Here is a 12,701-nt window from a genome sequence, read left to right as displayed (position 1 = left end):
TGAATTTAAGTGATTTTTCTTTTAAGACAACCTACATGTTTTTCTTAAAAACAATGCCTCCACTCCAAATAAATCAAGGTCAAAATAAATGAAGAGCTCAAGATGACATCAGTCCCTGTTGTCTGTCCTGGTGTTGTGTAGATGAAAAGCAGCAGCTAGTTATGATTACAGGTGATAGATCCGAAGTAACTGCCAAATCTGTTAACACTTTGCCATTTTAAAACCATCTTTAAAGAAAATTATATACGGGGTCACACCATCCTCATGCTAGTCCAGCAGAGCAACTAAACCATCAGGATTCATGTTCTCACCAATAAAGGACTGGTCACTTAATCACTTAATCACTTAACTTCCCGTTAGACGTCGATTTGCTCGAGCGGGCGCCAGTAACGTTTCCATTTGTCCCTGTCGCGTGCTAGTGTAGCCCAATGGCATCTGTTCGCTCTGGGATCATGAAGAGCCTCAAACCGATCGTTCATGATCTTCACAAAGAAGTCTGACCATCTGGTAGGTGGGCGGCCATGTGGTCTTTTGACATCCCGTGGAATCCAGTCAGTAACAGCTCTAGTCCAGCGGTCGTCTTTAAATCTCATTACGTGACCAGCCCATCTGATTTTTGACACCTTGGCAAACGAGACAGCATCCCTGATTCTTGATCGTTGACAGATGTCGGAACTCTGTATTTTTTCTCTCATTTGAGTGAAACGTGATATTCCAAACATAGCTCTTTCAATTCTTCTTTGGGAGACCTGAATAGCATTCTCATCCTGTTTGCGTAGGGCCCAGGTCTCTGAGGCATATGTTAATGCAGAAAGAATAGTGGAATCAAAGAGATGTGCCCGGAGCCAGAGGTTCTTCGTCCTCTTAGCTATTTCTTCAACGCTCTTGAAGGCGTTCCAAGCTGCTCTCTTCTTCCTGCGCAGCTCGGGTGCCAGGTCATTTGTCATGTTGACTTCTCGACCTAGGTACACATAGCTGTTGCATTCGGAGATGGTCGTTCCGTTGAGAGCGAATGGGGCGTCAGGAACAAGGCTGTTTCTCATAAACATTGTCTTCATAAGATTCAGCTGTAGTAACTACAACTGGTCTCATTCACCTGACCCTGGAGAAAGGACTGGTAGTTTTTGAAATTAGCAAGGATGTGCTTGACTTGTTCTGCTGCCCCAGTCATTAAAGGTTTTACTCTCCTCTGATCTCTGTTCTTCGAGTTTGCCTTTAATTGATTTCATGTCATCTTTGATGTACTCCTTTTAGGCTTCCTTGGTGAAGCTGCTTTCCTGGAAGTGATGGTTCATGACGATGTCCGCACCGGTGATCACTGTGCTTTTGATCCCTTCGCCCTCGGCGTGTTCGGGGGGAGGCATTTTCACCAATGAGCGAGTCACTAATGCTACCCTCTGTCCGACTGACCATCTTCCCCTCCACCTCCAGGCACACCCCGTCCGCGATCTCCCAGATCTTGTAGATGTTGCAGAACATCTCATCATGGCTGAGGTCCCGGTAGATGATCATGATGGTGGCGGGGGGCGGCAGTGGCTATGTCTGGGCAGGAGCTCAGAGCGTGGGGCGAGCGAGGTGCAGCCTGAGCGGGGGGGGGGGGGGGGGGGTGAGGGGGGGGAGCGGGTGGAAAAGGAATCCCACTATTTCTATTTGGACAACTTCTTTGTTTTTTCCCATTAAGCTGTCTGAGTCTATTGATTGCACCCTGTAGACAACTATGAAAAGTTTCCGGGAGAAATTAGTCTCCGGGAGATGAATTTGAGCTCCAGAAACTCCTGAGCTGCACCATTTAGATTCAGGGAACAGAATTCAGAGCAGGAGAGTGAAGTTCCCGTGTATCTGAGAGTCTTCCCTTCCTCTCTAATACATGGGAAACGTGTCCAGGAGAGTTTTGTCTCTAGGAGCTGTACTGAGCTTCAAAAACTCCTTCAGGGTTGTACCACGCAGAGCCATAACCATACTAAAAGTAATTTATGCTACTAAGCCCACCTTTCTATTGATATTTTGCTATAAAGCTTAGCAAATTGATGTGGTTAGAAAATATGAGAGTATGATGATTTAAGATGCAATATAGTGCCCAGGGATATGTAAATGATAGTGCACTTGCATTATTAGCATGAGGCCATAAGTTCGATCACCTGCTCAGCTCCAAATGCTAAGTGCCAATGATAACAAATTGTGTGACCCTTGGCAAAATATGAAGCTGGTGTATTCAAGTTCCACAACCAAATATCTGCGACCCCTGTCCCCTGTGGCTGCAATAATAGTGACAAAAAGGAGAAGAAAGGGAAATTTTAAATTAAACAAAAAAAATGAATGTTAGGATTGAGGATAATTTCTACTCGGTTTGACTGCAGTGTTTTCTTTTCTTAATTAGACTGAATCATTTTAAAATCAGAATTAATTCTCTTAGACACAGCGGTTATAAAAATACAAAATATTTCAGAAGCAATATCATTGTGGAAATAGTACTTATTTCTATGTGTTTGTATTTAGAAAGAAGTATATCCTTACAGAGAGAGGTAATATTTTTCAGTCCTCTGAGATTGTATTATTTCTCTTTACTTAGAGGTGACCTCTAATCGATTTGCTCGAGCGGGCCCAGTAACGTCTCCATTGGAGACTTTGTTGTTACTGTGTCTGGCATATTGAATACGTCACGGGGAGCTTGCCAGGCTCTGCTGTGCGGGTGAGATACTCTTGGTAGCTTGCCGGGCTCTCCGAGAGGGGCGGAGGAATCGAACTCAGGTCGGCCATTTTGGCTGCGTGCAAGGCAAATGCCCTACCGCTGTGCTATCGCTCCAGCCCAACCTCTATTAATAATTTGAAATTTTACTCTTAATATATTTCTTTCTCTTTTAATTGTAAATTAATACGGTATTGTTCTATTCCATGATGTATCCATATATATCTGGTTACATGTGGGAGGAGTAGCACTGTAGCACTGTGCTCTCATTTTTTATCAATTTGCTTGAGCGAGCACCAGTAACGTCTCCATTGTGAGACTTGTTGTTACGGTTTCTGACATATCGAAATCATCACTGGTAGCTTGCCAGGCTTTGCCATGCAGGCGATATACTCTTGGTAGCTGTCCGGGTTCTCCGAGAGGGGCAGAGGTATAGAACCCGGGTGGGCCGCATTCAAGGCGAATGCCCTACCCACTGTGCTATATCTCCAGTCCGTGGGAGGAATAAAGGAGAATTTATCCATATCCACATCTCAACGGTGTGATCTGTATTAATGCCTCCTTTCACCATGAGAAAATCTTCTGAAGTAGGAGTCAAGGTGATGGTGCTTGTTTCAAGGCCCTGTAGTCTGTAGGACAGTGAAAAAGTTTGCAACCTGAAGGAATCTGTCTGTGCAAGCTTTCTGTCCTGGGAGATCCAAATCTGGAAGCTAAAGACAAAACAAATTTCTCCTGCTGCATCTCTTTGGCACCATCTATTGAACAATCTTGCTAACATGCCGACACTCAAGGAAAAAGACCTAAAAATTCCAAACTAAGGATGACTTCTGGCTCTGTGCTCAGGAAGTACTCCTGGCAGTGCTCTGAGGACAATATGGGATGCTAAAGATAATAACCCTGTTGACTGCCTGCTAAGATAAACGCCCTACCCACTGTACTATGTCTGGCCCAGAACTTGCTCAAAATTTTGACTAGCCACAAGCTACCTGAGCAGTCATCTTAATTCTCATGTCTATGAAGGAGTCTACTGGTTCTCCAGAGACCTGTGTATCTCCAATATCCCGGCACTTTCCCTGCTTGGATTGCAAACCACGGTAGATTTAGCAATCCCTTTCTGTTGGATCAGGAAATAAAGTCTCAAGGTCATAGAGGCAGCGTTAAAAATTGCTCAGAGGATAGTTGACATTCTTGTGATTCTTGCAGGTTACCAATTTCTGATAAGAGAAATCAGAAGAACTTGATTACAAATTCGTGTTCAGTAGAGAGACCCTTAATTTTTAATTTATCTTTTAGATTAATTCTGAGCAACAGCACAGCGGTAGGGCATTTGCCTTGCCTGGCAAGCTACATGTGACATATTCAATATGCCAAACACAGTAACAACAAGTCTCATAATGGAGACTTTACTGGGCCCGCTCGAGCAAATCGATGAACACCGGAAGGACAGTGGACAGTACTACAAATTAATTAAGCCTAAAACACATATCAACGTATATGTCTTCTAGCTGTATATTGAGATGTTAATGTAATTTCAATATTAATCTCTACCACAGCACAATTAAAACTAACATGACTCATTACTTAGCTCCTTAAGCTATAAAATTCTTACCCCCAAACCCAGCAAACCAGACTTCCCATAGAAATGCTTGCAACACTTTCTGGGTTGTGTATTTTTGTTCTTACAAATCCTTTTACTTTATATATCCATTCTTTCTCATCATTTAATGCTATCTTTAAGGAAAAGGGTTTCAGGTTGAGCTCCATTGCTTCTTTCTCCTTCTCTGGGCCTAAGAGTTAAATCTCATGCTGACTCTGGCAGTGGCCCCAAATGAGTGACTTCTCTTTAATTTTTACAGCCCCCGGAAAATGTGCTCTTCTGCAATAGCCTGAAGCTCTGAATTGGAGGTTTAGTATTCGTGCCTTGGGAAAGGGACTCTGCCTGCGACTCTGTTTCTGTTAAATTGCCAGGGATCAGAGTTTCACAGCACCTAGCATCTGAGTTGTCATGCACAGGGGCTTTCCTTTCACGTCCCACCAGAGTCTTGGAGCACTGGGTGTCCTCACTGCCCTGCCTCTCCCGTTGCTTATTTTGCCATTCTTCAGAAACTCTAACTTTCTTTGATAAGGCAGAAATGTCTTCAACTCCCTATAGTACCAACACTACATGTTTTTGGCCACCCGCTTTAAACTAAACAGGTGCTTTTATTTTAATTTTCTTGATAAGTGATGTTGAGTACTTTTTAATATGCCTAATATCATCCAGATGTCTTCTTTGTAACGTCTGTTTTCATCCTCTTCCGTTTTTTTCTGGGTTTGTTGGTTTTTGTTTGCCATATTAACATTGAAATATCTCATACCAGTAAGAATAACATATCTCAAAAAACTGAAAACAATATTAATGGTAGTAGGTTTATTGTTGTTTAGGATGTCATGTGGTCCAGCCTCAGTGGAAAGTAGTTGATATTAAAGAACTTAATGTTAGAATAAAAAATTAGGAATAGAAAAAGGCAAGGATGGAACTCCCATACAGCCTATTGATTCCACTTATTGGCAGCTACATCCACAACACAAAAACATCCATCCAAAGCATATGTATGTGCTTAAAATCACAGGATTCTCACGGTAAATTATCTTAATATCACTATCATGTAAACAATGAAATACACACTAACACAGTAAAACATTATTGAAATCAGAAAGGAAATGCAATAACAAGGGACATTTTCACTGAAGAGATTAAAAGTATAAAATATTCTGACACTGAAATGGCAGAACAGACACTGACAAGCAAATCTCCCCCAATTATGAACAAACAGAATCCAACTACGTAGCACAGAGAAGCCTTATCCATTGATAAGAGATATGCTTGCTAATAAGTCACATTAATCTATATATCTGAATATGCATGGAACTATAGTGAATAGAATTAAAGAGGAGAAATTAATACATGAAGAGACACTGATGTCAATGTAGGCAATCTGTTTATTAGACCACATGACATCCTAAACAACAATAATTAATACTACTTGTTTCCAGTTTTTTGAGATATGTTATTCTTACTGCTATGAGATATTCCAATGTTATCTGTTATCTCTCAGTATCTCGAAAAAAGAACTGAACAAGACACCCAAGATGTAAAGTAATGCAGAGAAAGAGTATTTCAAAGTGTAAAAAAAGTTCTGTAAGTCAGAACAGGCTAAGAGTGATTGGAAGACAGAAAATTATTTCAGAAACTTTTACATGTGACCTGTAATGTGTGCAGGGGTGTCATGGTGGCATATTGGGTACCTATGGACTATTTGTTTGTCTTGAATGAACCATTCCATCTATGGAACAGGATTTCCAGGACTATTGGTGGCATCCGCTTCTCTCTTCTGACCATTGATCCATGTATTATCTGGGAACATGTGTCTGTCCTAGATCACTGTACTACTGTATCACTGTCATCCTATTGTTCATCGATTTCCTCGAGCAGGCACCAGTAATGTCTCCATTCATCCTACCACTGAGGTTTTAACAAGTGCCACATTAGAGGCTTTTTCAGGGTCACGGGAATGAGACCCATCATTGTTACTGGGTTTTGGCATATCAAATACGCCACGAGGAGCTTGCTAGACTCTGCTGTGCGGGCATGGTACTCTCGTAGCCTGCCATGTTCTCCGAAAGCAAGAAGTAGAACTAGACGAGAGAATAAGAAGTTGCCTGGCCACAAATGCCGCGGTCCTGCACACCTGGGTTCCTCTGCCGATTCCTTCATGCGTGAGGCTTGTCCGAGCATGTGGAGAGTGGTCTTAAGCATGGCTGTGTCTGGTTCTGGAGGTCTTCAGCTGTCGGGAATCTGCTTGGGGCAGCAAGGGAAACTCAAGGCGCCCCTCCAATGGGGAATACATCATGGGGAGCTTGCCAGACTCTGCCGTGCAGGCAGGATACTCTCAGTACCGGGTTCTCCGAGAGCGAGAACTAGACAGAGGTCCGGGAACTTGGTTTTATAGTCTCTGGGTCTTGGCCATTGATGGGATTGCACAGCACCATGAGCAGTTGGTGGGTGTAACGCCTAGCTACTGGAAGATGGGGAATATGGGTGAAGGAGGAATGTTCTAGATATGGCTGGTGAAATGTCTCAGGTTGACATTTAGCAATGTTGCCATTGTCCTTGTTCCTAATATAGCCTGATTATATAATTCTAATGAGGCTCAGAGCATTCCAACTGCCATTGCTGTGAGTGGAACAGACCTGGCTAAAGAGGGATCAAGAGTAGAAATAAGAGATCACCACTCAAAAATTAAAATTGTGTTTCTTCTAGTATCTGAATGCAGGGATTAAAAACCAACAACACCGGCCCAATTTGGTTCCTGGTGTTTCAATACACCAGTAACTACAATAATGAATGTTCTCCCTCCTCCATTAGGGATTTATGCAGACCTCAAGCTGTGATACAGAAACACAGAATGTGAAGTAGATTTTGCATGAATTTTGCATGAATTTGGCAGAATTTGGCACGAATAGTAGTCAGGATTGGTCACAGAAGCAGAGGAACAGCACTGGGTTCTCCTATGCTGTTTAGTTCCACGTCTACTGTAACCCATGTGATGATCCATTGAGATTTTAATCTGCTCATTGATGTTGCTCTTCCCTTCCCTATCACAACTATAGTAACAAAGGAGACTCCCAGTACTAAAGACACAGTGTACCTGAACAGATCAACCTGGTCATTGGCTCAATGCAAAGCCCGTATTATGTGCTGCTGCTGAGTTCTTGTAGTGCTGGGCATACATAGGCCAGAACAAATTGACTTGATCACTTGCCTTCCTGTTAATCACTGATTTGCTCGAGCGGGCACCAGAAACATCTCCATTAGTCCCTGTTGCATGCTAGTGTAGTCCAATGGCGTCTGTTCCTTCTAGGAACACGAAGAAACTCAAAACGATCATTCAGGGTCTTGATGAAGAAGTCTGACCATCAGGTATGTGGGCGGCTATTCGGTTTTTTGACATCCCATGGAATCTAGTCGGTAATGGCTCTAGTCCAGCAGTCGTCTCCAAATCTCATTACATGTCCAGCCCATCTGATTGTTGACACTTTGCCAAAGGAGACAGAGTCCCTGAATCTTGATCGTTGATGGAGGTCGGAACTCTGGATTCTTTCTCTCATTTGAGTGAAACGTGATACTCCAAGCATAGCTCTTTCAATTTCTCTTTGGGAGACCCTAATAGCGTTCTCATCCTGTTTGCCTAGGGCTCAGATCTCTGAGGCGTATGTTAAAGCAGGAAGAACAGTGGAATCAAAGAGATTGCCCAAACCTGGAGGTTTTTCGTCCTCTTAGCTCTTTCTTTGGCGCTCTTGAAGGCGTTCCAGGCCGCTCTCTTCCTCCTGCGCAACTCAGGTGCCAGGTCATTTGTCATGTTGACTTCTCGACCTAGGTACACATAACTGTTGCATTCGGAAATAGTAGTTCCGTTGAGAGAGAATGGAGTGTCAGAAATGAGGCAGGGAGGGCGCTTGCCTTGCACGAGCCTGAACTGGGTTCGATTCCCAATATCCCATAGGGTTGTCGCCAGGAGTAATTCCTGAGCGCAGAGCCAGAAGTCAGCTCTAAGCATCACCAGATGTGACCTCAAAACCAAAATATAAACAAATGAAAAAATTAAAATTGTGGATATATATCTCTATATATACACACACTACTCAACATTTAACATGTTAGTGATCTCTTATAGAAAAGCTTAATGTATTAAATTAAGTATCCACTATAATAATATTTGGTGAATGAATTTTTACCTCAAGAGATATCTACTGTGAACACAGAATTAAAAGAAATGTATGTATCTAAATATATGCAATTTCATACTTAAGTATAAATACATACAGACATAATTGTATATTTTTGTAAGATTTTCAATCAAAATTGGATTTACGTGAACAGAAGATAAGGGTGATTACCCAGCTACCTAATTACCAATATTTATGCCCCAAAGAAAAAGAACCAATAAAGAACCTGAAAAATATATAATAAAATTTCACCCTTATTATTATTTTTTTCTTTGCTTTTTTTTGCTTTTTGAATCACACCCAGCTATGCTCAGGGGTTACTCCTGACTCTTCACTGAGGAATCACTCCTGGCAGTATTTGGGGGACCATATGAAATACCAGGGATTGAACCTGGGTTGGCCACATGTAAGGCAAAAGCCTTACCCACTGGACTATCACTCTGGTCCTTCACCCTTATTAATACTCTAAAGTGAATAATACCCAAAATGTCAGAATTATGAGTTAAGAGAATCATCATGAATCCAAACACATAATTTGTTGTAACCTCATCGTTATAGCTTCGTTGAGAGCAAAGACAAATCAAAAAAAGATTCAAGAGATAAGAGAGGAAGAAGTTGGCGAGGAGCCTATAGCTGACATAAAGTTACAGCCAGAATTACTAAGCACAAACTAAGTCTGAAAATAACAAAAAGGCATGAAAAATTATCACAAGGATTTTAGGGAAGTCATGAAAAATAGGGAGTGTTATTTGAGGGTTGATGCAAAGGCCTAATCTTAAAACGAGTACACTTTGAGGAACATGAAGTCAATGCAGAAGACATGAGTATCCTCTGACACCTAGACAATAATGGGTAAAAGAAACAAAAGGGAAAGGGGGTAAATTAGTTCTATATAGAAACCATACATGAAACACAAAAACAGGGTATTCACAACTTCTCCATCCATCACCAAAAATATCAAAAAGTTTAAGGGCCTGAATTTTGATACACTGACAGGAAATAACACCATTAAATTAGGAATTCTTGATACACCCCTTATCATTGAAACAATAAGTATTCCTCAAAAAAACCACACTGAAAAACTATGATAAAATAAATTTCCACGTTTTAATTAACCATGAGGCAGAAGGAGTCTGTATGTTAACAATCTTTGTTCACTCTAAGTCATCCCACATAATCCTTTAAGCAGAACCAGGAGTAATTCCTGAACATCGAGCCAGGAATAATTCCTGAGCATCACCTGTTGCAGCCACAAAGCAAAATTAAAAATTGAGAGCATAAAAATCTACTTTGGGGTGATTGCCTCTTCCTCGTCGCTGACCGTGCCACTGACCGCTGCTGGGCGGGAGGCGGAGGATGTCTGCTTATGGGCTATTACGTTCTATCTCGCCAATGCCAACAGCCCTGCAGTGGTGACGAGCCTGGGCGCGGAGCACAGGAGCCGCGTGGAGGGAGGAGACGGAGTGGCTGCGTCTGGGACTGCAGCCACCGTGGCGCTCTGGGACCCAGCTCCGCAGATGAGTAAAGAAAGAGGCTTTGAAAATATAGAACTGGGAGTCATAGGAAAAAGGAAGAAAGTCCCAAGAAGAGTTATCCACTTTGTTAGTGATGAAACAATGGAAGAATATACTACAGATGAAGATGAAGTTGATGGCCTGGAGAAGAAAGATGTTTTGCCTACTGTTGATCCGACAAAACTTACCTGGGGCCCCTACTTATGGTTTTACATGTTTCAGGCTGCCATCTCAACCCTCTCAGTGTGTGACTTTCTTGGATAGAAGATTCCATCTGTTTTGGGCTTCAACACCCCAAAATACCAGTATGCCATTGATGAGTATTACCATATGAAGGAGGAGAAAGAGGAAGAGGAAGAAAACAGGATGTCTGAAGAAGCAGAAAGACAATTTCAACAGAATAAACATCAGGCTGATACCATTGTTCAGAGAGGTCAGCCAGAAACTGTGATATCCAGTTCCTTTGTGAATCTTAACTTTGAGATGGAGGGAGATTGTGAAGTAATTATGGAAAGCAAGCAAAACCCAGTGTCTGCCCCACCATAAAATCAGATGACTGTAAGACTTTAAACACTAAGGGATTGTTTATACCAGAAACTTTTCGCATTCTTTATTCATTGGGACTTAATTCTGTGGGATTTAATACAGTTATTTATATTTTAAATTATTAAGTTTTCTAGAAAGGGAAAAATTCTTATTCTTATCCTCTAGCAAAAGCTAGATATAAAATTTGGATATTTGTACTACGTATGCTTTTTACTGTCTCAAATTAGTGCTTTGGGTTAAAGTGATCTTTTAAAAGTTCAAGGACATTTTAGAACACTAACTGTCAATAAAAACATTTAAATTATCTAGTATCTGTTATTTGTATTTGTAAAGAAAACAAAAACATATAGTTGTTTAAGGCTAGTTGAAACTGATGTTTCTTGTCGCAGATGTAATTTTTGCCTCTAGATTTTGTCATGTCTACCTTTATATATCTCACCATTCACTACATACTAAGGAGGGTTTACTGTGTGCAATAAAAAAGAGTAAGGATATACAAAAATCTACTTTGAAACAGAATTTTTGACAAATATAAGAAAATTCTTTTTCCTTAAATTTTTTGAATCACCATGAGGTACAGTTGTAGACTTACAAATTTTTGTGCTTGGGTTTCAGTTATACAATGATTGCATACCCATCCCTCCACCAATGCCCATTCTCCACCACCACCAGTCCCAATATCTCTCCCACCCCCCATTCCTCCATCCCACCCTAACTCTTTGGCAGGGAATTCCCTTTTGTTATCTCTCTCCTTTTGAGTGCTATGGTTTGCAAGAGAGACATTGAGTGGCAATCTTGTTTGGTTTATAGTCTACTCTCATCACACATTTCCCATCCTGCGAGGAGGAACCTCCCAACACCCTTTATTTGGTGCTCCCTTCTCTATCTGAGCTGTCTTTTCCCATAACATGTGTGGCTGTTCTCAAAGCCATGGAGTAATCCTCCTGGTACTTATCTCGGCTATTCTTGGGTCTTAATCTACTATTTTGTTATTTATGTTCCCCATATGAATGTATTCTTTCTATGTCTGTCCCTTTCTTTCTGACTCATTTCGCTTAGCATGATACTTTCCATGTAGTACAACTTGTTAATGAATTTCATGACTTCATCATTTCTAACAGCTTCATAGTACTCTATTGTGTAGATTTACCAAAGTAAATTTAACCACTGATCTGTTCTCAGGAACAGAGGTTTCTCGGGAGTTCAAGATGCTGCTATGTCTAATGTTCATTGATTTAAAGAAGGTCTTTGATTCTGCTGAGACGGAAGCGGTCATTGAAGCCCTAGCCAATCAGGGCATTCAAGCCCAATACATCAAGATCCTCCGTGAGCTGTATTGCGGATTCAGTACCAGGATCTCACCATTCTACAAAGAAGTAATCATTGATGTCAAGAGAGGGGTTCGGCAGGGTGATACCATTTCACCGAAACTCTTCAGTGCCACCCTTGAGAACATCATGCGATGACTGGAATGGGAAGGAATGGGAAGGAATGGGAGTGAAGATAGATGGTCGGCAACTACTACCTCCGCTTTGCTGATGACATGGTTTTAATAACACCAAACATCAGCCAAGCAGCACAAATGCTGAACGACTTTGACCGTGAGTGTGGAAAGGTAGGACTATAGCTGAATCTTACGAAGACAGTGTTTATGAGAAACAGCCTTGTTCCTGACGCCCCATTCGCTCTCAACGGAATGACCATCTCCAAATGCAACAGCTATGTGTACCTAGGTCGATAAGTCAACATGACAAATGACCTGGCACCCGAGCTGCGCAGGAAGAAGAGAGCAGCTTGGAACGCCTTCAAGAGCGTCGAAGAAATAGCTAAGAGGATGAAGAACCTCCAACTCCAGGCACATCTCTTTGATTCCACTGTTCTTCCTGCATTAACATATGCCTCAGAGACCTGGGCCCTATGCAAACAGGATGATAACGCTATTCAGGTCTCCCAAAGAAGAATTGAAAGAGCTATGCTTGGAATATCACGTTTCACTCAAATGAGAGAAAGAATCTGGAGTTCCGACATCCATCGATGATCAAGAATCAGGGACGCTGTCTCGTTTGCCAAGGTGTCAAAAATCAGATGGACTGATCACGCAATGAGATTTAAAAACGACCACTGGACTAGAGCTGTTACCGACTGGATTCCACTGGATGTCAAAAGACTGCGTGGCCGCCCACCTA

General features: G+C 41.7%; 2 pseudogenes; one reads left to right on the top strand and one right to left on the bottom strand.

Moving 5' to 3' along the window:
• Positions 1-1,512, bottom strand: LOC130034184 (translationally-controlled tumor protein-like; annotated as a pseudogene).
• A 4,075-nt stretch (positions 1,513-5,587) lies between these two features.
• On the top strand, positions 5,588-10,597 carry LOC130034145 (protein FAM177A1-like; annotated as a pseudogene).
• The last annotated feature ends 2,104 nt before the right edge of the window (positions 10,598-12,701 follow it).

This window comes from Sorex fumeus, unplaced genomic scaffold, assembly GCF_029834395.1.
Source record: "Sorex fumeus unplaced genomic scaffold, SorFum_2.1 ptg000058l, whole genome shotgun sequence".
NCBI lineage: Eukaryota > Metazoa > Chordata > Mammalia > Eulipotyphla > Soricidae > Sorex > Sorex fumeus.
This window is presented reverse-complemented; position numbering and strand designations above follow the sequence as displayed.